At 40.3% G+C, this 27,418-nt stretch overlaps 1 protein-coding gene across 2 annotated transcripts in view; it reads left to right on the forward strand.

The window, feature by feature from the left end:
• Pid1 (phosphotyrosine interaction domain containing 1) overlaps positions 1–27,418 on the forward strand; it is a 219,983-nt gene that overhangs the window by 44,115 nt on the left and 148,450 nt on the right. The window contains exon 1 of one of the 2 annotated variants that reach the window (XM_048344598.1): positions 14,062–14,357. The exons of the other annotated variant lie outside the window; for it this stretch is intronic. The gene's annotated coding sequence lies outside the window, so the exon portion shown is untranslated. Of the gene's footprint in view, positions 1–14,061; positions 14,358–27,418 lie in introns of those variants that run through there. 2 annotated transcript variants of the gene reach the window in all.

Here is a 27,418-nt window from a genome sequence, read left to right on the forward strand (position 1 = left end):
AACAAGTCAAGAAAAAGAAATCATACACTGCAAAAAATTATAAAGTATATATTATATTATATATATACAAACTTACTCAATATGCATGAACATATACCCTCTATAAAAATAATACATTTGAAAATGTATCCCTTTGGAAATCAAAGTGTCCTGTGGTTTGAAAAGTAGACTGTGATTTGAAATTAAAAAAATGAAACATAAAATACTTTCTTTCATTCCCAGTAACTCAGATAAAACTTTACAAGCAAATATACAAAACCCCCCAAGGCAGCAGTAAATTCTCCTTGTTGATTTAAATCCTGTTAGGGTCTATACTGTGAAACAAATGATGAAACCCTAGAGCTGACAAATCAAATAACTTAAGGGGCTTTATACCAAAGGGCTCATAGAAGTTACTCACAGAAAACTTGCAATTGTAAAAGAGATAAACAAGCTTTGCATCTGAGTGGTGTTTAATCCCCATATGCAGTAAGGGCCAAGAGGGTTCATATCGCAAAAGACAGGACTTCAAGTTCAAGACAGTGCTTCAAGTTCTAGTAGTCTCTGCTTCACTGGCCAAGGTTCTGTACTGTACTCAGCCTGCCCGCCCTCCCTCCCTCCCTCCCTCCCTCCCTCCCTCCCTCCCTCCCTTCCTCTCACCCCAGCTCCTTCCTTCCTTCCTTCTCTTTCTTGCTTCTCCCCTTCTCACTCTCTCTCATCTTGGATCTCTGACTTTCTCTCTCTCTCTCTCTCAGAGTACAGTATGGAACTTGCTTTTGGCACCAAGTTAGAGCTCCAAAATGCCTTTAATTTATGCATGGATATATTGAAAATTTTCTTGATAATATATTAGAAATGATGTCTGTTTAAGATTGGCATTCTTCCCCAAGCCAAGGTTCAGCATTGCAATTATAGAAGTGTATAGCAATGAATTAAAATGTCAGAAAATATCAAGCCAGGCCATTGTTTTACTTCATAAAGTCTTAGCAGAACTTTCTCCCAGCATGCTTTGTGACTTTATAAAGGTCTTAATATGGACCACATGTGTAACTATAAGAAAGAGCTAAATAAAACAATATATCACCTGAGTCAAAGTTATTGAATAAAACATCTGCTTTAAGCCAAGCTCAGATTTGGTCTTTGTAGAATCGGCATAGGATAAGGCCGGGCACTCATAGTAAAACAGGGTTTGTTACTTGGAAATGGTAGAGGAGAAACCTGGATTCCTCAGGAAAGGACAACAGATGGCAGAAGTCTCGTGGTAGGTGAGAGCCACACATTTGAAAGCCTATGGATACATTCATTGGAGTTGCCTGTGTGATGGAATATTTTGATTGAGAAGAATTATATAGCAATTTATTTCTCACCGTTGATTATCCACAGCTTTTAAGCATTCTCTTTAAGAGAATGAAATGACATCCTTGTAAATTGGGATAATTACACATACATTTTAAAAAACTGCATGTGTAGTTTAAAAAATTTACAATCCATTATGAAGCTGTGGAGGCTCTGGACCCTGGTTAACAGGCCCTCTAACTTTCTGGAACACTGCAGAGGAGGTGAGCCTGTGTTCCCGCAGCAAGGGTGGCCATTGTTTTTTGTTTCTGTCAGTCCTGGGGTTTGAACTCAGGGCCTGAGAGCACTGTTCCTGGCTTCTTTTTTGCTTAAGGCTAGCAGCACCCTACCACTTGAGTCACAGCGCCACTTCTGGCTTTTTCTATCTATGTGATACTGAGGAATCGAACCCAGGGCTTCACGCATGCTAGGCAAGCACTCTACCACTAGGCCATGTTCCCAGCCAAGGGTGGCCATTGTTGACAGCCATTCCTTCCCTTACTTACAAATGGTCTACCAGCTCCCACTCGGGAGAGGTCCAGGCTATCCTGCAGGGCACTGCGCCTAGGTTGGAAAGGGAACTCCTCAGCCCGAGTCTCTGTTGTTCTCGGGAAGGTCAGAGAACACGTCATCATCCTTTGGGAGGCTGATGTGTCTTTTTATGTTTGGAGACAAGGTGTATTTCTCACACCGGCAATGGGGACGAGCACCTTGGGAATGCCCTGTCCTTAAGGAGAAGTGTGTTTTTCACAGGCTTTAAAACTCTTGCTGCTTACAGGAAAAAGTATTTCCTAGGGGTGGGATTTCAGACACCAATAAATGCTGTTTCTGTGGATCAGGCATCTTTCCATCAATCTCTCGCATCATTTCAGGAAAGCAACTAGTCACGTGGTTCTAATAGATACACGTTTGTTTAAAGTGGAAAAAAACATCATGGGGAATTCTTTATCTGCATGATTTTGAATATTTATAGATGGTACGTGTACTTACACAAAAGGTGTACAAGGAATATTTTGGGGGCATAAGACCCGTACATCAAGGATATTTGTTAAAACTCTTCAGAATACTATCATTTAATCTTTAATTTCTCAACGTGTTTCAAAGTGTAAATATAAGTATCTGTAAGATAAAGAATATATACACACATACTAAATAGCAAGTATAAAATTTAATTGACACAATTCTTTGTGGTTATAGTATCCACTTAAACATATCTGATCACCGACATGAAGGTACTGTTTATTTTAAATCCTTACTGGCCATTCTGTTGTTCTCAACTTCATTACTTTAATAATCTGCATTATATTAGGTGCAAGGATAGTTGGTATAGAGACCTCCCATTATGAATTAAAGATTCTAATAGGATGAAAACACACCTAACAAAAACTATTTTAATAATGGCTTAAGGATACAAATCCTACGTAACAGTAAGTACAGAGCAGTCACTGGCATTGTCTTGGTTAAGTGCCTTGGGAATGCCACCAGAATAGCAGGTTCTTTCTTCCTTTGACACATATTGTCAAATTTATTATGTTATCCAGCATTCTTATCCATTTGTGTTTGTGTTTTGTGTGTGTGTGTGTGTGTGTGTGTGTGTGTATTTGCATGCACATGTACTAGGGCTTGAACTCAGAGCCTTGAACTCTTGATTTTTTTTCCCTACTAGTGCTCTACCATTTGAACCACATGTCCATTTGTTGTTTTTTGCTGATTAATTGGACATAGAATCTTACAATCCTTTCTGGCTTCAAACTAAGAACCTCAGATCTCAGTCTCCTGAGTAGCTAGGGTAACAGGCATAAGCTACCAGTGCCTGGCCCTATATGTCTTTTGGTAGCCAGACAGATGCTGAAACTCTAGTTACTTATTATGTTCAAGGATGAAGAAGTGACAAGGTGCAAAAATTTTGTGAGGGAAATGAATTCCCAGGGTCTGACAATAGAGTTCTGTTTCTATCCTGTTGTTGTGTTTGTCTCTAGTTGGATTATATTCAAGCCTACCAAGCTTCATCTGTGTTACCAATGTCTAAAGAGGAAGGAGGAGTGGCTGATTACTTATAAAAACAGGATCTGAACCCTTAGTAAATCAGGCTTACTGCTACTGATGTACTGTTGGTAAAATGTAGATGTGCACAGGATTAAGCAATTTGACTCGGTGCTGGGATGAAAATATTCAGTTATCTGCACTGACCAATGTGGTAGCTGCTGACCACATTGAGTCTTTAATTGTGCTTAGCTTCAATGAATTTAAATGTTTCTGTAAGGCAAGGTGAATGGCTCCCATTGAGTCACATAAAGTGACTCAAGCTTTTTCTTCTCTTTTTAAAAAAAAATTAATGTTATTGTTAAAGTGATATACAGAGGGGTTACAGTTACACATACGTGAGGTAATGAGTACATTTCTTGTCAAAGTTGTTACCTCCTCTCTCATTTTTCTCCCACTTTCCCTTCTCCCCTATTCTGCCACCCTAAGTTGTACAGTTAGCTTACAATGTATCATCTTAAAAGTATTGCTCCTTTTGCAGTTAAGTGGCATTTATAAAAAGAGTAAGATTCCAGGACCATAGCTCTACCTATATAGTTTTACTTTCCCACTTATTTTTTTCTGCTTTACATAATCAACCTGACGATCAATGTCTCTTTCCATGTATACATTTCTTTGAAAGATCATTTCAACTCTGGGAATCCCACTTTGATAATGAATAAAGTTTGACAACACAGCAGATCAACAAATGTATAACCACCCCATGTTTTCCCACAGCACTGTTTCAACGTGGTGGTCTGTCAATGGGGCAGAATGTCCCTTAGTCATTTGGACAATTCACTTCTTTACTCTTTGCTGTTGCATTTTTCCTCCCCTGAGTTGGTCCCAACCTGTGAAATGTGTGCTATACTTTGGATATAATTTTATTCTTGGCTTGTTTCATGAGAACAAACTATCTGAGAAGACCAGAGACATCTGTGTTGAGAGACCTTCCCAGCACTGATTTCCTGGCACACTTGGGTGAACATTCTGGCAAGCTTCTTTGGCCAGAGTTCTTGTGGAATGAACACAGCCAAGCCTCCACAGTTCATATGTGCTAATAGAAAACACCACTGGAGCATCTTGGGTGGTGTCTATGGATTTGGGTAGTATCTTCCCAGTTGTTATCAGGAGATAGGACACCAAGCCTGTTTAGCTCCTGAACTAGAATACCTATTCAACCTGTAGGTCCCATAATGTCTCCTTTGCTTTGTGTGATAAGTCAGAAGAAAATACCTAATAAGAATCTCTAACAAGAAATTCTGCGTCTCTGAAAGTAACTATTAAATGAATTCTGGAAAGTTGGATGGTGAAAAGTGACCAGGACACAGACCTCTGGAATATAAACATTTCCATCCAAATGTCAGCCTCTACATGATATAGTTATTGTCCAGTGTTTATTGGAGATCTGCTGCAGGAACTTGCTAGATGTTCCATGGATACTCCAGTTTTGTGTTCTCTCTCTCTCCCTCTGTCTCCTTTCTTTCTCTCTCCCTCTTACATAAAATGGTGCAGCATTTTCACAGAACATACCTACATCCCCCTGTATATATTAAATTGTCTCTACATTGCTCACCATAGTTAATATAAAAGAAACACAGTGTAAATAGTTGTGTGGTTTAGGAAAGAGTGACAAGAAGAAAAGTCTGTACATGTTCAAGTAAGCATCTCAGGCCTATCTCTAGAGAACACAGACGAGAGGAGAGCAAGGGTGACACAGCAAGTGCTGGAAAGTGTCCAGAGTCACCTGACCAGCAACAGCTTGCAGTAGATTGTGTCCACAGGTCTTCACGTGTATTCAGGGTAGTATGAGCCTGGTAACAGATTTAAGTTTTGCTTTTTTTTTTTCATTTTAAATTTCACCTGTGATCAGATGACTCCAAGGATAAATGTAATCTAAGGATGAGTATCTGACTATGTAAGACTGACTACATGGTGAAGAGTTGGCTCATCAATTAAAGCGAGAACTAGCAAGATGGTTACCAGCCACCCCAGCTGAAAACATATGGCACACTCAACAAGATATTTTTGAAGTGACGTTAAGAAGAGATTATTGACAGAATTGTAGACAGTGTTGATGGAATCAATAGGACATAGAGACGTCAAAGGATAGCATGTGTGGGAAGCTGTCATGACATTGAGTCCTTGAGGACCCAGTAGAGCTCTGGCCTTGGAAGAAAGGACTCTGAACAGGGCCTACATCCCTGGGTTTCTGAAAGTTGCCACAGCAAAACAACCTTGCCAACAAAGAAAGAGAGGATATTATTCCCCTTCTATCTTTCTCCACTTGCTTCTTTCCCCATTTCCTGTCATCAGTTCCCAGAAGCCCGAAGTGAAGAAAGCAATACACAAACCAGGATCTGTGGCTCACACCTGTATTCCTAGCTACTCAGGAGGCTGCATAGCAGACAATAGGCAACCCAGTGGGAAAGTGCATTGTTCTGATTCCAGACTCAAAATGGTAACCCGCACTGAGACCTTGTGATTGTCTTCATCTTGACTGTTTAGCCTACCGTGAAGGAAGAAATGAGCAGTGTCTTTATAGATGTATTAGGTTTCTACAGAAAGCAAATGATAATGTAGCACAAAGCAAACAGTAAAGCAGATCAAGGAAACATCAAATATGACAAAGGTTTAAATTTTATAACAAATTTTTTCATCAGTGCATAAGAAAGGCCACATTGATAAGTGGACAGGGCACGTGGCTAGACATTAAACATTGGAAAGAAATTAAGCCTGTTTGTAATAAAAGGAATGCAAATTACAATAGTAATGAGGCAGTATTTTACATGTTTCAAGTGAGTAATAGATTTTGTCTTTAAACTCTTTAAGCCAAAGTTAGGGAAATTGTCAGATCTCTGGTGTGGTGGTTATGGAATTTGTAGTCTCTTGGAAAAGCAATTTGGCAAGAGTTGTAATGAACCATAAAATTTCCACACACTTTGACTCAGCAGTCCCACTCCTGGGAATTTATCCTAAGGTAATTATTAAAAAGACAATGACAACCATGGATTAAAAAAATGTTCATTGCAGTGATATTTATAATAGTAAAAAATTGGAAGCTAGCTAAAGAGCCTATAACTGAGAAATGGTTTAGGACCTCCATGCAACTAAGATTTTCTAAGTGTGTATGTGACACCATTTTTAATTGTGTCTGTGTGCAGGCATGCACACCTGCGTAGAGGGCGAAGGGAGCGATTTTAAATGAGGTAGCGGTTCATATGCTTATGAAGGATGAGAAGTCCGGCCTCAGGAAAGCTGGCAATGTAGATTTCAATGGCTCCAGGTCTGAAGTGGGAGAAAATGGATGACCCAGCTTGAAGGTGTCAGGTGGAGAAAGTAAATTAGCTTTGCATTCTAGTAAGGCCTCCATCACACAGAATGAGCAACCCTCTTTACCTAGTTTATCAATTCAAATGTTAATCTCATGCAGAAACACATACCTTTGACATAGGGTTTGATCAGATACCGGGGCACTCGTGCCTCAGTCAAGCTGACCCATGAAGTTAACCATCATAGTCTGAATAGCCATCAAATTAATCATGAATGCCATATATGAATACTAATGATTTACATTGAAAAAGAAAAGACAATTTCTACTGTGCATTTAAAGGCTAAAAAAGCCTACCTGTGGATTATTCTTAAGAGTAAATGCAGAAATATGAAGATGAGGATGGAGGAGGTGAGTGACTCACCAGACACCTGTGTTCATGTAGAATGTTTGTCGGACGCGACAAGGGCAAGTGGAATTCTGGGTATGTGAAGGTAAGTTAGAGTAAGTCAGAGAAAGTTTTAGATATCATTCCTAAAGTGTTTGAACTTGGTCCTTATGGGCATTGGAAAGGCAAAGGAGATGTCATAACTGAATTTGTGTTTGGAGAATTCTGAGAGCATGATGGATTTCAAGTGTAGGAGACCACTTAGGAGTCCTTCCTAATGGTAAGGGAGGGAGTCTTAAGAGCTTCACACTGTGATCCTCTGCTGTGACTTGCCTAAACCTGGGAGAATTATTCCCTATAAGGGAGACCATAGAGTCCATGTTTCTTTGGGTCTGGCTCACTTCACTTAGTATAATTTTTTCCAAGTCCTTCCACAAGAGCCCAATAGCTATGCCCTTATGAACACAAAAGATGATGCTAAGTGAAATGAGCTCCATGTTATGGAAATGACTGTTATATCACTGTTGTAATTACTTTCAACATGTGATGTGAAACCGTAGCTTCTATTGTTGATGATCCTCTTGTATCTCCTTTCTGTGGTTGTACCTGCACTATCTCTGTATCTGATCTGAGTACATTGGAAACCTTGTATACTGGTATTAGAACTAGGAAACTGAAAGGGAATACCAAAATCGAGAGACACAGAGTAAAAAATACAAATGATTGCAAAAGCAATACTTGCAAAACCGTTCAGTTGTAAATCTACTGAACAACTCATGGGAAGAAAGGGAAAGGGGGAGGGGGGGGAAGGGGGAACGAGAACAGTACAAGAAATGTATCCAATGCCTAACATATGAAACTGTAACCTCTCTGTACATCAGTTTGACAATAAAAAAAAAAAGAGCTTCACACTGGGCATGGCAGTGTGGGGAGTCAGGGAGCAGAGCTACCTGAAAGAAATGTGGGAAGTGGATTCCTCGGAGGTGTGGATGTGCATGTGGATATGGAAGGAGAGCGAGAAGCTTCCTCTCTCCTAACTTTCACGGTTGGGAAGAATGGAAAGATGGTGGGATAGACAAAGGATGTTGGGCTCCATTTTGGATGCGGTATATATCAGATTGTGATAGGGAACCCTGTGTTTATAAAATATTAGATGATGGCCCTTGCCCCGGGAGGACAGCCGTAAGCTTACCAGCCACCACTTTGGGCATGGTGACTAGTGAGCCAAAGTTGAAAGAGTGAAGGGTGCCCTGTGGAAATGTATCATCTCAGAAGGAAATGAAAACATGGCAGAGGGCACAACTTTGGGAGAACTGAGGTTTATTGATGGGAGGAGTCACTCAGGACTAACTGGAGGTCGATATGGAATAAGGAGGCCGTCTCAAGGCATGAGTGTGAGAATGATGGGGCATGCATATGACCCCAGCACAGGAGAGGCAGAGAAAGGAGAATCCCTAGTTTGAGGCCACCTGTGGCTATATACTGAGACATAATGGAGCAGAAGTGAAGCTGAGCAGATCTGTGGCTCCAGAAGGCTAATCTCCCATTGGAAGTCTTTGGTTAGGCAGCCAGCAAAGGTTGGACAGTATAAACGACAATGCGGGTAGCCAGCAAAGGTTGGACAGGATAAACGAACCACAGTGCGTGCGGCGGGGAGGGGCGGGGGATATGGCCTAGAGGCAAGAGTGCTTGCCTTCCATACATGAAGCCCTGGGTTCGATTCCTCAGCACCACATATATAGAAAACGGCCAGAAGTGGCGCTGTGGCTCAAGAGGTAGAGTGCTAGCCTTGAGCAAAAAGAAGCCAGGGACAGTGCTCAGGCCCTGAGTCCAAGGCCCAGGACTGGCAAAAAACAACAACAAAAAACCAACCAAAAACCAAAAAAAAAAAACCCAAATGATAATGGAACATGGTGTGGGGACAGAACGGGCAAAGATAAGAGACTGTGTGAGAACCTGAAGGAAGGCATCAGAGTAGATGCATGGCTCAAAGGACTTTGAAAGAAGCTCACAAATAGAGTGAACTAGCTGCTGCTTTGGATGGCTGAGGGTGCTTACAGGAGCGCATCCTTTCATTGTTCCAGTCTTCTGTGAAAATCAGTAAGCTAGCTGGGGACTAGCAGCTCATGCCTGTACTAGCTACTCAGGAGGCTGAGGTCTGAGGATGATAATTGGAAGCCATCCTGGGCAGACAAGCCTGAGAGACATTTTAGTTCCAAGGAACCACCAAAAATCTGGAAGTAGAGGTGTGGCTCAAGTGGTATAGTGCCAGCCTGGAAAGAAACAGCTAATGGAGAGCTCTGTGTGTCACACGCACACACACAATCTGTAAGCTGAAATGTTTGCTCTCTAAAACAAGATTAAGGATGAATGAGGATGGCAGATGTTTGCACACGATGCAGTTTCATAGCGATGCAAGAAGCAAGTCTAAGCTGAGCTGCCAATTTGATGGGACATAGAGTTTGGGAATATTTTTGAAAATATTTTTGGGTTGAGGCAATCTGGTGAAATTTTTGGAGAAATAAGCTGAGATTTTTGTTTTATAAACTTTATTTTAGCTACAAAAAAAATCAAGACAGAGTCACAGAGCAAAATCATAGTGAAGAAATGTCTGGGATAAACATTGACAGTTTTAAGCTAAATGGTTTCCTTATGGAGTGTTCCAAGTGCTATTTTATTTAGTTAGTTTTAATTTTATACAGAGGGGAATGAAAACCGAGAACAATACATCATTAATTTGCACTAATGGAGAGGTACTCTATGATATGAGAAAGCACCTCTATAGGATGTGCAGCAGGTGTTACCTTGTGATTACAGCCTGTGGCACTTGACCAGAAGGAATAGGAGTAAAAAGAAATAAAACAGAGCATATCATCCATATCCACATGGCTTTCTTTTTCGCCAGTATTGGGACTTGAACTTTAGGGCCTCATGTTCTTGCTTAGCTTTTTTATTCAGTGCTAGCTTTCTGTCACTTGAGCCATGCCTCCACTTTTGCTTTCTGCTGGTTAATTGGGCAGAAGAATCTCAGATTTGTCTGGCAAGGCTTGCTTTGATCCACTATCCGTCAGCCTCCTGATAATTTCTTCTGGCCATTATCTTCTTCCTGTAGGAAGTGAAATTGTGAATTTCATCTCCCTTGGTCAAAACTTCTTGAGAATCTACACAAGTCCATGCCAGGTACTTTTGTGTCAAGTCACTTCAAATTGTTTATTTTTCAAGCGCTTGTTATACTACAACTGCTGACTAGGGACCCTTTGTGGCCATTGAAAAGGATTGAGTACTTTACTGGAGGAGAAAATCATTAATAACCATTTAGTGAAAATGAAAGGCCATTCTGGAAGGATGTACATTGGGTATCTCTGGATTATTGGAAGTGTTTGAGGGTCTTGTTTGAAGTCCAGTCATTCTGGCTCCTCTTCACAAGCTGCCCACTCTATCCTGACCTCTGGCCGGTTTGGTGCTTGGACTGGGTCTCGTGTTCTTTGTCTTTCCATGTCCAGGAGGGGCCAGCTTCCCTTCCCGTTCACTCTCCCATGCTCGGATCTCTGGGAGGTTGAAGAATTCTCATTCATTTCAGACTCAGGGCCAGAGAGAATGGATCATTTGAATGGATCATTTCTGTCTACATGGCTTTTCAGTGTTGTTTTCTTTCCAGAAAGACACTACCATTAATTATGGCAAAACCAACAAAGCAAATCCTAAACAGCTGAGCTTCCAATTTTCAAAGATCCATACTAAACATCATCAGCATAAAATAAATTAAATTTGGAGCTCACCTCGTACACACACTCATTTTGGAGTGCTCCTCACAGCTTTATGATCTGGACGCGGTCCCGTGGAGTCCTCCGGAGCTCTTAGGTATCATAGCGCTGTGTAGACCCTGGGCAGAAATAGGCTGGGTCCCACTCAGATGAAGAGGGTGTTGGTAACCAGTCTGTCCTAGCAGCAGCCTGGAGTTTGGAACCCAGGCCATGCTACATCCTAGCTGGTTTTATCTCTTCAAGATTAAAAAAATATTTTTCATACTAGGGCAATTTTGTGACATTTCCATACATAGACGTACCCTCATCAAAATCACCACCCATCTCTCTCCCCCGTCCTCTTCCTTCTTCGTAAAACAATAAACAGGCTCCATACGTTCACATAAAACACTTTAGTATATTCACTTTCTGTTGACTCTCTATTTCACTCATTCCTCCCCCGCCCCCCACCCCAAGGACCCATTTCACCATTTGAACCCAGGGCCTGGGGTATGTTCATGCACATGCTCACTTCCACAGCCAGCCTGTGTATCTGTTTAGATTATGAATCTAAAAAGAAGATTGAGCCTATTTGTACATGAGATCCATAAATTTCACTCTAAATTAAACCTCAGTTAAATTTTTTTGTGTAGCTGGGTGCCAGTGGCTCATGCTTGTAATCCTGGCAACTCAGGAGGCTGAGATCTGAGGATTGCTGTTCAAAGCCAGCCCTAGTTAAAAAAAAAAAAAAGTCCGTGAGACTCTTATCTCCTATTAACCACCTGAAAACTGGAAGTGGTACAACGGCTCAATGTGGTAGAGTGCTAGCCCTGAGTGAAGAAAGCTCAGGGACAGTGCCCAGGCCCTGAGTTCAAGCCCCACGGTGGACAAAAAAAAATGTTTACTTATTTAAATATATCCCTTCCCCACTATTTTATTGTTTTATTTTGAACCTTAGTTCTGAGAGTCAAAATTACAGTGACACTGCCATAACTGTCATTATTATTTGAGGTTTTGGTGGTTACTTTTTCTCCCTCATTTGAGGGGTGTGACATACCAGATTATTTTTCCTTTCTGTTTATACTTCAGTTTGAACTCAGGGGCCTCACACGTGTTAGAAAAGTATTCCACCAGGGAGCCGTATCTCCAGCCACCTGGCAAGTTCTCCCAAAACTAGCAAGATGCATTATCCTTATAAACTGATTAGCTCCTTTGTATGGCTACTTAAAAAGAATAAAAATCCACGTATAAAAACATTTTAAAATGTTGACAGCAGCAAGAATTACGTTATTTTTTTTCTCTTTTACTTCCAAAGAACTGACAACTTGAAGATTATCCAGGCACTTTCTAAAAGACTGAAATTTAATATTTTAATCTACTAACTCTCAAATTCATATTTTTTCCCCTCATTTTTCTGGCCCTTTCTTTGATCCCTATGGCCATTTACATGCCAGCGATCTTAAGAGGGGGTCCTATATTCTTTTTTTGGTCTCTGCCTGTCATTTCCTTGCCCCCTTGTGTAAAGGAAGACCGAAGGACCCTTCTACTTCGAGTGGAAAATTCAGAATGAATGCAAAGAGTCCGCTCCTCCTTGCAACTGCTGAAGTCCAGACCTCTAGACATGGCCAGGGCGCCACAGAACAGGAAACATATTCGTATCAGCCATTTCCAATACCTGTCTTTGTGTTTGGTTCTGCTATTCCCTAGGAACCTGAGATTAGGACCACATGGCCAAGTTTTAAAGGCTTTACTTTCTGCAGGTCTTTTATCTCCAAGCCAAATGTCCAGCTGTCAGGTTTGAAAGGAGACAGGTCACGGAGGGGAAGAGGGGGCGTTCCTCTTCTGGAGGAGGATGGCTGGCCTTGCTGCTGCCCCCCTCCCCCCCCCCCCCGCTGCCCCCTGCTTGGTCTTCAGTGACATTCAAACCACGTCTAGCCCAGGTGGTTCAGGTGGCACAGAAATGCTGTCCATTTGGATTACAAAATATCTTTTCATGACCTAGAAACCAAATGGCTGGCTGTGCTCATGATTACATCCCAGCAAGCTGGTGAGCTGCCAGTCCATTAATTGGAGACCACGGGCACAGGTTTAGCCCTTTTTATCAATTATTCTTCTAGGCACATGTTTGAACTTATGCTAAAATGTGTCCCTGATTGGAGGTTAGGTCTACAAAGTTCATGTTTGATTTCAAGTCCGAAGAACCTTTTCCTGGGCACCCTCCACAAAAGCACATGTGCACACTCAGCTAAAGGCCTAGAAAGTTCCAGGAGCTTGGTCTAAGCCCTGCTCATAGCCAAGTTGTTGTTCTTTCTTTCTTTTTTTTGTTTTCAGAAGAAAGAGACATGTTCACTTTTAGGATATTTGGTTAAATAAGCATTTATGGGTTGTTCAGAATCACCCTGAGCACCATCAAAAGATAAACAATGCAGTGGAGAATACATATTGCAGAATATTTTACTAAGACAGGATCGATTTTGTTCATCTACAGAGCACTTTGATAGCTGATAGGAGAAAGACAAGAAATTTAGTAGAAACATGGATAAGACTCAGACAAATCCTTCCTGAGAGAGAGACTAAATGTCCAATAAACACGCAAAAAAATGTTCAGCTTCATCTGACTGAATAATTATGAATTGTGGCAAAAAGTAAAAATCTTTCCTCCCCCACCACTGCCCACTTCCCACTCAATTGTCACTCAGTGACTAAAAAGATAAATCCAGAATTATTGGACTGGGGTAAACACATTGTTGTTATTTGTAGAAGTACAGATTGCTGTGATTTTTATTTTGGAGGGTTTTGGTTCTATGTGTGAAGAAAGAAAAGGCATAATACTCTTTTGACACCAATTTCCTCTCTATAAATTTATTTCCATAGTTACTTAAGATATGGGCACTTCTCTACGGTATTTGTAATAATAGTAATACATCCCCTCTGCTAGACATGACTTAAATATCCATTCATCATTAGGGAGATTGTGGTACTCTGATTTAATAGTCCTATAAGTCTTAAAGACAAGATAGAAAAATAGGACAAAGGGAGAGGAGATAGGCTGTGTGAAAAATGTGCAATATAGCGCAAGAAAAGAAGCAAGCGATAAAGCAGTACAAATGGCATGAGAACATTTCTATATTTAAAAAAAGAAAAGAAAGAAAAACTGTTCCTGAGCTTATAAATGCATTGGAAGTTTCTGAAACTAGATATACATAAATTAAATTAAAGAAATAAAATAAGCAAAAAACAAACAAAAAAAAAGGCTAAAGAAAAAACCCCAACAAACAAACAACAACCCCAAACAAACCAAACTCCAATAATACTAGTAATAATGTTTTGGTACTGAGACTTAGACTTAGGGAGGGATTGTTTGTGTTTTATTATATTTTCTTTTTATTTTTTTTACAATGATCTGTAGATCTTTCATAGTAAGAATAAAACATCTTCAATTCTTTCCATATCAGTCTCTTACTTGATTTTGGAATTATGTTTTATAATCATGTTCTTTTTTGTTTGCTTATTTGATTTTGAGACAATGGGTTGGCCTTGAACTTGAGATCTTCAGCTTCAACCTCCTAAGTATGAGTGAGTTCTGAGATTTCAGGAATGTGTTACCAGATCAGGCAATGTATGTTAAATTTATATACTTATAGATTTGTTCTTTTTAGTTGATCACGGCTTTTTACTATCGTTTAGATTTACTTACTTTCTGCGAAGTAAGTACATCTGACCAACTCACCCTGAGAGCTTCAAGCTCAATGGCATGTGGAACCCAGTGGCCTAGGTTCTCAGTCAAGAGCAATAACTGTGAAATCGACTGCCAAGTCTTAAGACTTGGGTTTAAATCTTCACTCTACCACTTGCTGGAGAGAAGCCATTGGGCAGATTGCTTAGCCTCTCCTGACCTCTGCTCCACATCTGAAGAGTGGGGCTGTTAATAATGCTGACTAAATAGACTTGTGTGAATGAAAAGTCATGCTACTTATAAAACACCGAGAAGGAAGTCTGGAGCAACATAGTCTTTGTCACATCAGAGATTATTACTCTACCCCTTTGTTTATAGTCATTTCTACTTACCCTTGTGTTTTAGCTTATTTTCTTATAATTTAAGGTACAATGAAAAGTTTTGAGTCATGGAGAATTTAGTGATTTAAGACCTATATTTCCATCATACTCTATATTAAATCACATGTGGTTTGAGATTTGCATAATTATGATGCATGATAGTACATTTACAGACATAGTTTTTATAAATCAAGGGTCTTTGACTAACTTAAATGAAGACAGCATATTACATGATGTATGCTAGTTCTTTTAATTGGCAACAACCATCTATGTGCATACTTGGTGCCACATGTTTGTGCATTGAGGGCTGAAAATGGAAGGAAGATAAAATGCTTACCCTTGAGAAACATGTAGAATTTTGACGAAGTGGTTGCCCATAAATAGACTGTTTGGTCAATACTTTATTGCCTGAGGAGTTGGTTGGAGGAAGAATTGTAAGCAATTTGTTATTCTTCAAGGGGCCCTAGAGCCTAAGATATGGAAATTGCCCTTGCTGGAGTCAGTGACTATCTTTCTTAGTTCTAAGTTGGTAGCTTAGACTCTCTAAATCTGATTTCCCTAAATGAAAAAAGATAGCCAGATGGATTATGTCGTTAGACTACCTTTGTGGCTGTCTTGGTGTATCGGGTGTGGTGGGCTGAGTGGAGGGTCCTACTCCTTATTGGGGCCACATCCCACTATTTCACTTCCCTTCATTCCCACATACCATGGAAGTCATCCTTTAACCCGAGAAGGCTCAGGACTGATCTACTCTTCAATTACTATGAGTCTCCCCATCCCCCCTTCCATCTGGTCTCCTTGATTCATTTTGTCTTATTTCACCAACCACAGAGTATATTCTTATTTACCTCCCTGACTTCATTTGTATTATTGGTTACAAACAGTGATTTTCGAATGCACTTGGAGGATGAGCTTAAGGTTATTGGGTGGAGGAGTGCATGTGTGTTGTGTATGCGTGTGTCTTGTGTGTGTGTGCTTGTGTGTGAATGGGGACTTAATTGTGGACCAGCTAGGAGGCCTGGGAGAAGAGAATGACTGTGATAAAGGGTTGAGGGTAGAAAATCCTGCATTCTGTATCTTTTGTTTTTGGTGTGCTCTGTGATCAATCCTCTGTTTTCTCATTTATAAAATAGGATTTACAACCCCATAACAATATCTGGAAGGGTTCATGCCATAAATAAGTGGAAAAGCCTGTAAAGTATTCAGCATAGGTTCTGTCTGGGTTTCTGTCCTTTTACCCACATTCTAGATCTTTCCATAGCAGGAGGGACTTTAGGACCAGCCTTTGACCAAGGCTGATTCTGATTCATCAGAATTTGCGAATCATATTCACACTTTTCCACTTCCTCTTGGAAGCTGTGTAGAAAGATGGGTCTGCTGTTATCTTTCCTTTGTAGGAAAGTTCCTTTTTGCACAGCCTCATTCATGGGGCTCAAAACCCTGAGTTCTATCCACAGCACTCAATCCACTAAAGAAACCCCTTTTTTTTGGTCTGTTCCCATTAACATTTTTAAAGAGCTATCTTAAGCCAGGTGCTGGTGGCTCAAGTCTGTAGTCCTGGCTACTCAGGAGGCTGAGATCTGAGGAATATGGTTCAAAACAAGCCCAGGCAGGAAAGTTTGTGAGAAGACTCTTATCTCCAAGGAATCACCAGGAAACTGGAAGTGGCACTGTGGTGCAAAGTTGTACAGTGCTAGCCTCGAGCAAAATGAGCTCAGGGACAACCCCTAGGCTCTGAGTTCAAGCCCTGTGACTGACAAAAAAAAGTTATCAGCATGGAAATAACAGTATAACCTAGCATATTAGAATGGCACCTGTTCACATTAGGTCAGCCTTAGAGCACCAGGTAGAACACCAGGTACAACATAGGCAGTGTCTTGGAGCCTGCCCGTATTTCTTCATGACACAGCAGTTTCCTCTTCCTGCATACGAGATTGTGGCTCGGTTTCTTTTGGCTGAGAAAGAAAAATGGGAAACGATAGAATGGATGACAGCCGTCGCATCTCTCTACCAGACTGCTGTTTCATCTGTAGGTGAACTTTGCAGCGTTGAACTTAAGTGAATTTTGAATTGCCCTGGAAGGAGCAGTTGGACACCTGAACCAAGGGCAGCAAGGACAATTCTGTTTTCAGAATGACTTAGGCAGCACAATATTGTAGGAAAAAATATAAACATATTTGGTAAAAGTCTCAACCAGATAGTCTCTATTTTCTGTTTCTTTTTTTCCCTTTCAATGTGAATGTCAAGGGAAAGAGGTCATAGTAAAATCCTAATTTTAGAAACAAACAGGTTGGCCTGGGTTCATTTCTCATTAAACTGGTCTGATAATTCTGTATTTGTAAAATGGTCAAATTGATATGGATTTCAGAAGAGTGAGTTTGAGACCCACTATAAGATTCTTATTCTTAGAGAAATCTGCAGGCATTTCCAAAATCGTTTCCAACCTTAAGTTGAATAAGAAAGTTAACCAACTTGAACACATAGTCTTCTAAAAGTTCTGATTCATCAAACTTTGCTAAGGGTGTCAAAAATTGTCCTTGCTGGGCACCGGTGGCTCATGCCTGTAATCCTAACTCAAGAGGCTGAAATCTAAGGATCAAGGATCAAAGCCAGCCCAGGTAGTCTCCTTGGAGACTCTTATCTCCAATTAACAACAACAAGAAAAGCTGGAAATGGAGCTGTGGCTCAAGAGGTAGAGCACTAGCTTTGAGCAAAGGAGCTCAGCTCAAGCCCCAGTACTGGCACCAAAAATAAAATATCAAGATGTTGCTTTTGGAATGGATGTCAAAACCTGGGAATGTTGTTGTCTTTGGGGGAAAGTTAACTTTTCAGGACAGCCTTATATGTTCCAAGCAGAACATAACCAGGGGCCCGAGGGATAGGAACAGCCGTCACAAAGCCCAGGCATTATGCTTTATGGGAGGAATGGAGAGTGCAAAAACTCCATTGGCCATATAATGTGGATGGAGGATCAAACACCAACTCAAAGGATCAGCAAAGGATTTCTCCACTTAAGCTCGGTCACATAATTTATGTTCCCTTGGGTCATAACATGCTCAGTCAACAACCTCCGCCATGTTGGAGAAAACCACAAATATCTAGTTTTCGTACATCCCAGTTAAGACTGCGCATTTGGGAAGATCAGCTCCGTAGTTGGGCCACTGTCTGTCCCCGGCAGGGTATCTGTCTATGAATGTATTGAAAGAACAGAGTGAAGGACTGAGGAGAATAGGTGATAGCCTTTGAAGAACTGCTCACTTCTTGGTGACTTGCATAGAAGGCTCACTGTGATTTTGAATTGAACAAGGCTTCTTTGAGCAATTCCCTGATTTTACAGATCACTTCTTTCCCCAAGCCACCCTCCTATGTTTGTTCACAGATTTCTTTTTATGATCTCTTTTGTGTAATCATTTCACTGTTCCTCAATATCCATCTCCCACTTTTGAAAAGTGCCAGAATACATCACCACTGAACAAATATTTTTTTTCATTATAACGTAGCTTTATTCGAGGGCTTTTAGGAAATACTGGTTATTACAATTTTCAGCAGTGATTATCTACAGCAACAGAAAGCTTGATTAAATTTTAATTAAAGTATACTTAATTAAATCCTACTGGGTAAAAAGTGAATGGGGAAAAAAAAGCGATTAGCTTTCCTTAACTGTTTCCAACGCCTTCGCTAGGCTTTCAGGTGCCTTTACTCTCCCCCACCCCCCCTCCCAGCCCCCCACCTGGACAGCTTCTCTTGGCACATATCTGTCCTTGTCTAGGGGAATGAATCTTATTTCCTTACTGTGCATGTTTTCTCCTGATTTCCAGTGCCATATTGGTGCATGGTCTTCAGTTTCTTTTTCTCTTCTTCTAACAAAATATATGTGTATCTATAAGACATATCTAAAACCTTGGAATGTTATCTGTGGAACAAAAGATGTTGAATCTGGGCTTCTTAAGGGCTTCGGACTTCTCCAGTTTTCTTCTGTATTTCTTTTTGAAATTCTATATATTAATTTTATTCAACTAGTTGTACAAAGAAGTGAAGCATTCAACAAACCAGTTTATAAACAGGGTGCATCTTCATGGACGTCTCCTTTTCCATCATGATTTCTTTCCAATGTAGCTTTGAGTCATCTTTTAAGGTCTTAATCAATTTTTTGATCACTTTCTGCGTTTTAATCAATTTTAAGTTCAACTGTTTCCTTTCTAATAATGAAGTTTCCCAGGATGAGGGGGGTCACGCTAAGTGAAAGAGAGAGCAGTGAGCAAGGGTTTATAGAAGGGATTTAACTAGATGTATTCACTTTGTTTGGGGGGTATTTTGTGGGTTGAAAAGAAGAAGTTGTTCTTTGGGAAGGTTTTCCAACGTGTTTGTTCACTTTCATAATTTCTGTCACTAAGCGATTGAAAAAAAAAAAAAAGAAAGAAAAAACCCAAACCTAATCTCAACAGGCATGGGAGACCAAGATAATTGGAATTAAAGATAAACTTGACTAGGAGAGGAAAAAAGTGAAGAACTTTCCATTTGTAGTTTGGACGAATCTAATCAGAATTAAAGCCAAACATGGGTAGGGGAAGACTTCCCAAACACATTTGAAGTAAAAACATCGCAGGGTCACTGTTTTCCAAAGCCAAAGGTGATGGATCCTAGAAATTGTATCAAAGAAGCTGAAGAGGTTTGGTGAATTATTAGACTATAAAAAAAAATCACAATGCCTGCTTGCTTTTTCCAAATCACAATCCAAAGTTTTGCTCCTTGGTAGTGAGTTGCTCCTCTCCTATCTGGTCATTCAGGGTCCAAAGCTCTTTCTCATTTGCCCTGTGGCCTCAGTGTTGTAGGCATCCAGTAGGCAAAGACAAGAGGAGACACAGATGGCTTTGTTAAGACAGTGCTGCTCAAAGGTAGGTATTCCTTCTCTGTGCTTCTGATTGTCTAGAACTGTCATTGGTTCTTACCTAGTTCTGAGGAATAGAGAAATGTAGGCCAGTTGAGCACCTGGGAAAGAGGGAAAGAGCTTTGGCATCCAGCCACTGTCTGAGTATACAAATGGTTAGCTAGTGGCATATTATCTTTGGCCAGACCAGTTCCTATTGAATTAAAAAAAAATTATGACAAGCACTTAGAGGTCAGGAGATTTCACATCATGTGTGGCTTTCCTCAGACGGAGTCTTCTGGAGAGACTTGGCTGGTAGTTTTAGTTCCACACTCCTACGGCTTCTCCTGTTTATAATTGAGCAATAGCTCTACTTTTCAAAAGAAAGCATTCCTCTTTGTTTTTCCTAATTCTGATTACTCTTGATCACCCCTTCCCCAACTCATTTCCACCCTTGACTTACCACCCTCAACTGTGAAAGTGAAGCATCATTTGTCATTGTCATGTCATTTAGAGCAAACCTGATTTCCTAATCTTTATTACCTGCTTCAGCATTGGAAACCAGAGCATGGTTCACAAGTCAGTGTTTCTCTCTCTCTCTCCCTTTCATTTTACCATAGGAGTTACAGGACACATTTTCTTTGACATATAGGGCCAAGAAATAATATTCTGGTTGGAAAGGTTTCAGTGAGTTTATGGAATAACAGATGCTGTTGGAAGGAAGGATAGGAGGGAGGAAAGAAATAAGAGATTGTACTCTATGCTGTTTCACAAAGCTCCCCGGTTTCCACATAGCTGTCTTCTGCATAAATATGTTAGGTAAGTCTTATTCTATGCCACCTAAGGTTTGTAATTGCAAATGGTTATGTATCATCTAGAACCAACAGTGGGAGGGAGTATATTTCTTGTGGTAACTTTGCATTGTGCACACATCCTAGGCAAACCAGATGGGGAAAGGCAAGATACAGACGTGAGTTGAGCTAGTTGAAAAGCCTATTGCTCCTGCAGCTTCTGTTCTGTCCATACCCTGAAACCTCTGGAAGTGACTGGGCCCTTGCTCTTGAACTTTGCCCCAAAGTGTCAGAGAAATCAGAGATTAGAAGCTACCTGGAATAGATCTACCCTTGAAATTTACGGTAGAGAGGTTCAATGAAACAACTCCTCTTGAGTCCCAGAGGCTTGGGCAGAGGTATTGGATTATTTGTGGAGATTAAGGGAGATAAGGAAGACCAGGAGCTGGAGCTGTCAATTGCTTTTGATTCAGTTTGTAGCTAAAATTGCAACACAAGACAAAATTCTTAGGAAGCAGTATCTGCATTCAAGGATGAACTCACTGTGGGTGACTCCTTTGCCCTGGGTTTGGGGCCAGTGATGGCAGTGCAGTTGGAGATTGCCCTTTACCAAGCACTAGGACCGGCAGTGGGCACCACCGTTGGCATTCCATGTAAGGTGACTTTGAGACTCTCAAGGGAGGGCAGCAGGTTCTGATTCTTCTCAGAGAGAGATCGAAGCATAGTTGTTGAGGTTGCATCTGAGACTCATTGTGTGAGAATTTCAGTGACAGGCAGTGGAATCTGAGTGTTTATCACTTAACTATTATGTAGTCAACATGGTACAGGCATGGCCATTGTATCTAAGAACCTTGGGGCTAAGTAAGGAACTTAAAGATGACAAACTCTTAAATGGCAAAGTGAGGATTCAAACCTGGGCAGGCCTTTTGCACGCCAGATAGACCTTCTTCTCACAGATCCGGATAAAAATGGAAGACCTGTTATGCTATGACATTTGTCATTTCATCCTCTCCTAATATTGGGTACTGATTATGGATCAGGCCACAGAGGCAGAGAGAAGTTTAGCTCAATGTAAAGCTATTTAATGGAAGAGTAGAATAATATTCATATCAAAGGCTCCAGTGGGGTCGTTCTCCCCACACTAATATTGCGTAAGTTTTTCTATAGATTTCTGCACTTTCAACTTTGCCCTATGTGAAGTCACATGTAACTTGGCTTTGAGTTAGATGTTGATCAGTTAGATTAATTAATAGTTATATTAGTAGCAGAGAAATGATCATGGAATAGAAGAAGAGTCCTTTACATCATGCTCAAAAAGAACAAAGCTATTGATCCACCATGCTGTCATCTCAACACGGTCTTCCCTACTTAGCTTTTCCAAGTTTTGAATTTGGTTCCAGAAGGATGGTCTAGCCATGCCGAGTATCCAGTGCCACCCCAGACTGACCTAGGGATGCAGAACTGGCATTTCTGTAGAATCCCATGGTGATTCCTGTGTGCCTGCCTCATCTACTCAGCCATTGTTGGAAGTCACGGTACGTGCTGGAGAAACGAGCAGGCCTTTAGTGTTGTGGCCCATGTGAATGCAGACAGATGAAGTGCTGACTGAGGGAAGCAAGAGCCTGGGGTTCCGCCCAGAAGACAGTTTGTAAAGTAGGACTAGTCACACGAATTTATAAAATAAAATTATCGATTGGTTCCTCTTACAGTGCTGTCAGCATATTTATTTAATTTACGATGTCAGGGTTAAAGAGCCAGCATGGAATCCATTTAGCTCAGGGCATCCAGACGTGAGCATAGTCCCTCTCACGCATGTGGGTGCTTCTCCAATGCTTTCTCATCAGGAAGATGGTGTCTGGGAAGATTTGAAAGCTGAGCTTAGGAGACTGGGCAGATCACACAAGAGTCTAACTTAATTTCTTATGCCTCAAATATAGTGGTTCTCTGTCTTTCATATCCCTTTTAATTATTTGTGCAAAGAATATAATGAACATTGAAACACTAAAAAGAGCATATTAGCCACCTGTTATAGTTATCAGAATCTTTGCTGGGTTGGTTTTTCAACTTGTATAGGAATATTTTTGCTTTCCCTGAAATGGTTCTAACTGATTTGCTTTTATGAGGAATGTCCCATGAGTGTAGCTTGTTGATCAATCTGAGCAACAAAAATTCACCTTGGCAAATGGTTTTGTGTATGTATATATACATATATATATATTTATATATATAAAAATATATATGGTCTGAGTTAGAAAAATCGACATTTCATCCAAAGCACAGAGGATCTATTTCGGCATCAGCCAGATAATGAGACGGTAATTGGTGTGTAAGCCGTTCATTCTCCCAAGTTTTCTCACGGGGCATAATTTGTCTCTTATTTGTCAGGGTTGGGTTCTGTGAGACAACACTCCCATTCATAATGGGCAGAGCAAATGTACTAAAACATTATCATAGCTGGGATTAATGGTCCACTATGGATTTATGTCAAGAATGTTAATGATTTGTTTATGAATAAGTGGGCCTGTCGCATGGTGAAACACTAGCCTGCAGAACTGCTGAATGGACAGTTTGCTTGCAGAGGATTCTTGCAGGAAATAAATACTCTTGCCAGGCCTTTTGCATCTCTTAAGTAGCTAGTGTGAATGGACAGTGGGATTTGAAATGGCTGCATTTACTTCCCTAGATTCTGTGCTTCTCATTGCTGCTCTTGAAACTCTTTAATGTTATTGCTATAGCATGGAGAAGGAATATCTTTTTAGGGGCTAAATATAATAATTTTTGGCTAGAGATAGCCAGAAAAATAATGACATAGTTAGGTTGCTCATTAAACAATGCAACCCTCACCTCCATTCCCCAGATGATGTGTTGTTTTATGATGTGTGTGCAGAATTGTAAATAGAGGAACTTGAAATTTTTCTTCATATTTTCTTCTGTTTCTTTGACTTTTGCTCTTTCTGCCTTGCCTCCAGAGTGCTGAGATTACAGATGTATACCACCATGACTGGCAAAATCAAAGGTTTAAATTTGTACATAACAGTAATTATTGACAGGAAGAGTACAGGAAGTAAAGATATACATTAAGGTGAAAAAACGCGTGTATGTGTGGGGGTGGGTGGTATGTGTGTGTGTGTGTGTGTGTGTGTGTGTGTGTGTGTAGCTTGTGGTATAAATGTTCAGGATACAGTTTAATGAAGCACATTCTAGTTCCTTTTTTCAACATTTGTCTTTCCTAGTATGATAATGCTTGCTTTTTTCTGAAGAAGGAATTTAAAATTAAATGTTAGTCCATTTATGAAAAAAGAAAAAGATTACTTCCTTCTTGGCACTTTAGAATAGAATTAGCCTAAGTTAAGTTTTTCTTAAATTTTTATCCCAAGGATTGTAATAACTGAAACACCAAGGTCACTTTGTATAAAGTTCTAATTGTAATCTGAGATGTATCATACCAGGAAAGTGACCTATAAGCAGAAGAAAATTCACATTTGTTTTAATGTCATCAGCATGTAGCCGGAGACTAACCCAACACACTTGATTCCCTTGCGTCCAGGCCTAGCTTCCCTGTGGATAAGATGCCACAGCATGTTGCTCTGAATCAGTATCATTGGGTCCAGTCTCCAAGTGAGTTCTGTTCTGTGGTATGCTGCAGGTAAAGCCAGTGTGGATCTGAATTTGCAACCAGCATCACAAAGAAGGATGTGCTGCCTCTGTATATGGCCTTTATAGAGAGATGACCAGAAAGTCTCGACTTCTAAATGGATTGTGCTTATGTTAGGAAACTAAGGCTGTAGTTTCATTTAGATACTGAAGTGACTTACACACACACACACACACACACACACACACAGAGAGACAGAGAGACAGACAGAGACAGAGAGACAGAGAAGGAGAGAGATTATGAGCTACTCTTCTTGTGAATAAAATGAAGGACATTAACTGTCATCCAACAGCTGTTACATTTGAGCTTTGAAGGTAAATGGAGAAAATTCAGAGACTCAAATCGTATTGTCATTGGAACACTATTAGAACAAGTGCTCTCAAACAGATAAACAAGTACTCTGTTTGGAAACTATTTTATTTAGTGTTTTATATGATGTTGTCAATACATTTAAAAGTGATAATACGACTTGTCTGTGAACATAATAAGACTTATAATTATTACAGAATAAGAGTTGTCATCTGTTGTCCAGGTGGTATGTGTAGAAAGATTAGGTTTATATTATGCAGACAGAAGTACATTGTTTAAGCCTTACCTGATTCAGATATGGTGGAATCAGGAGATACCTTGTAAGTGACAGGCCAGAGCAGTTGGGATACTCTTTCGGTTAGCCGTTCCAACTCCGGCTCCTGGAAGTCTTCGGCTCACGCCAAACCCCACATCTGCCATTAATTTTCATAGGAATGGAACGGGAAGAAAGCACTCATAACTCAGGTCAGCCATGATGAAGGTCTAGATGCAATAATCGTGTTATCAAAGTAAGTGACTCAAATTCCACGAGGAAAAAAAAAACAGCGAACTTCTTTCAGTTCCAAAGAGTGAAGTAAATAAAAGGAAAATTGATGCGAAAATAATCATGTTATCAAAGCTCACATTTCGAGAAAAATTCCTCAAGGCTCCGAGAGAAGTAAATAAAAAGCAATTTGATGCTGGCCCCCTATTTGGGACTTTTTTCACTAACACTTCTTGGTAATGAAGATCTTTTGTAGAGTAATGATAAGAACCCTGTATTCTTCAGGCATGCTTTCTATGGATCCAGACAGTCCATTGAGGAAGGAATTTTCCTTAGGAACTATGTATCCTTTTTCTCTTTAAGAAATGCTTGACAGTGATCTCCTGGAATTGTCAAGGCTTTCTCTGTGAGCAAAGAAGAAGCAAATACTTTAAGTTCTAGCTTCAGTGTAATGGCAGGTGCCAGAGAGAGGAAAGGAGAGGAGAGGAGACACACACACACACATACACACACACACACACACACACACACACACACACAGAGGCAGAGCATGCTCAGTTGGGGAAAAGTTATGAAAACTGTGGTTATGTGGCTTGAGCTGATTCAGTTATGAAATATGTTCATCTTCACAATCAGAAGAAATGCCACTGAAGCAAAGGAAACCTGGCTTCTTCTTAGGGAAATGGCCATTGGAACTAGAGTGGAACCTCGCATCTCAGAAACCTGTGCAATATTGGTGAGAATGTCCAATTATACAGTTGCTATTAACAACAATGGGGATGTTCCTCAAACAATTATAAATTAAATCACCATAGGTTCCAGGAATTACACTTTGGAGGGCATACCCCCAAAGAGTTCAAAGTGACATCTCAAAGAGATATTGACAAATAAAGACAACTCGCATATATGCAGTCATGGAAAATAATTACAGCAACTTCTTAGACTGCTTTCGTCCTGCCTTCTCCCAGCCCTAGGGGAAATTGAGGGGGAAATCTAACAACCAAATAACTTCTCACAGGAACCAGGATCTGGCGTTAGACTTCCAGAGGATGTGCTTCTGCTTAGGAAGAGGCATGGTCAGCAGCCTTGAATTGACCTGCTAAACGTGTCTATGTGAAATGCAACCACAAAAACATTAAAGGTATTACAACTATATGTAATATATATGCATATATATACATGCTTGATTTAAAATCACATGCATATATTTCTATAGAGAGAACAGGTAGGAGCAGTTTGTTATTTGATTAAACATTTTGCTATTTGAATTAAATTTTGGTAGAGGGTAGGTGTTTCATCATACAGACAGGCTCGGACTTGGCGGAATTCTGAAATATCGTTGGAATGCTGTTGCATGTGATTGCTCTTGATAGAAAAGAAAATTCATATTTTTTATTTTTAAATTATAAATTTCCCATTCATATCTTGAAGACAGACATTGTATGGAACATCAAACAGTTTCCTTGAAATGCAGTCATGAGGGTAATTTATAGATTTCATAAATCCCCAATTTTCATACTTCAGAAAGTTACCCCCAATTAACCTCTATCTATCTTATTTTATTCCACTAGCTATGTTCTTGTTATTTGAAGACATAATTTCATTGGTTCAATATAGTCAACCACATCAATGAACATTTGTGAGAATCTGCCAGGAGCCAAGTACTATCTATGCTGGATATTAAGCTATGGTGCCAATATAATTGTGGTGACAGAGGCTTCCTGGTCTCCAGGGGGCTGGTACACTCACACAAAGAGATATGCAGGAATGTGCCAGCTAAAATGAAGTGGAAATGTAATAGCATAATAGTGAAGTGCCAGGCAGTGCAGAAGACAGGAGAAGGAATGTGGTATGTGGTGGGAATTGCCTTAACTCAGGATGAACAACAGGAAGACCTGTCTGAGAAGATGTCCCATAGATAGTGAAGAGGAGGCTCTCTCATGCGCATTAGACAGAAGAATGCCACCTGCAAAAGTCTTAGGTTGGGAACAAGTTTGATCACAGCCTCTAGGACATTGGGAACTGATGGACAGAGGAGGAGAATGAGGTGGAAAAGGAATAAAGAGTTAGACCTTGCCAACTACGGTAGGGAGTCTGGAATTTTCCTTCACGAGTGATGAGACGCACAAAGGGAATTGTATGGCTGATTTATTTATTTTGTAAGAAAGAAAATGTTGGGGCTGCAGTTTTGGAGATGGGCTGTAGTGTAGAAGATGGAGATGAGGAGCCAGTTACGGAACTGTTGTACTATGTCTAGGTCAGAGATGATGGTTGTAGCATGAGAGACAATGAATGGTGGTTGGATTTGACATAGACTCTGAGTGTAGATCCCATAGGAATTACTCATAGGGAGAGTATAGATTCTAAGAGAAAGAAATTAAGAGTGTCTCTTAGGATTTTAGGCTTAACCATAGAGATAGGAAGAGATAAGGGCCTGTCTTTTGAAACAGAATTATCTGTTTCTGTATTGGCCCATTATACTTGGGACTGTAATTCAGTCATCTAATTAAAGACATGA

Source organism: Perognathus longimembris, chromosome 4 (assembly GCF_023159225.1).
Source record: "Perognathus longimembris pacificus isolate PPM17 chromosome 4, ASM2315922v1, whole genome shotgun sequence".
NCBI lineage: Eukaryota > Metazoa > Chordata > Mammalia > Rodentia > Heteromyidae > Perognathus > Perognathus longimembris.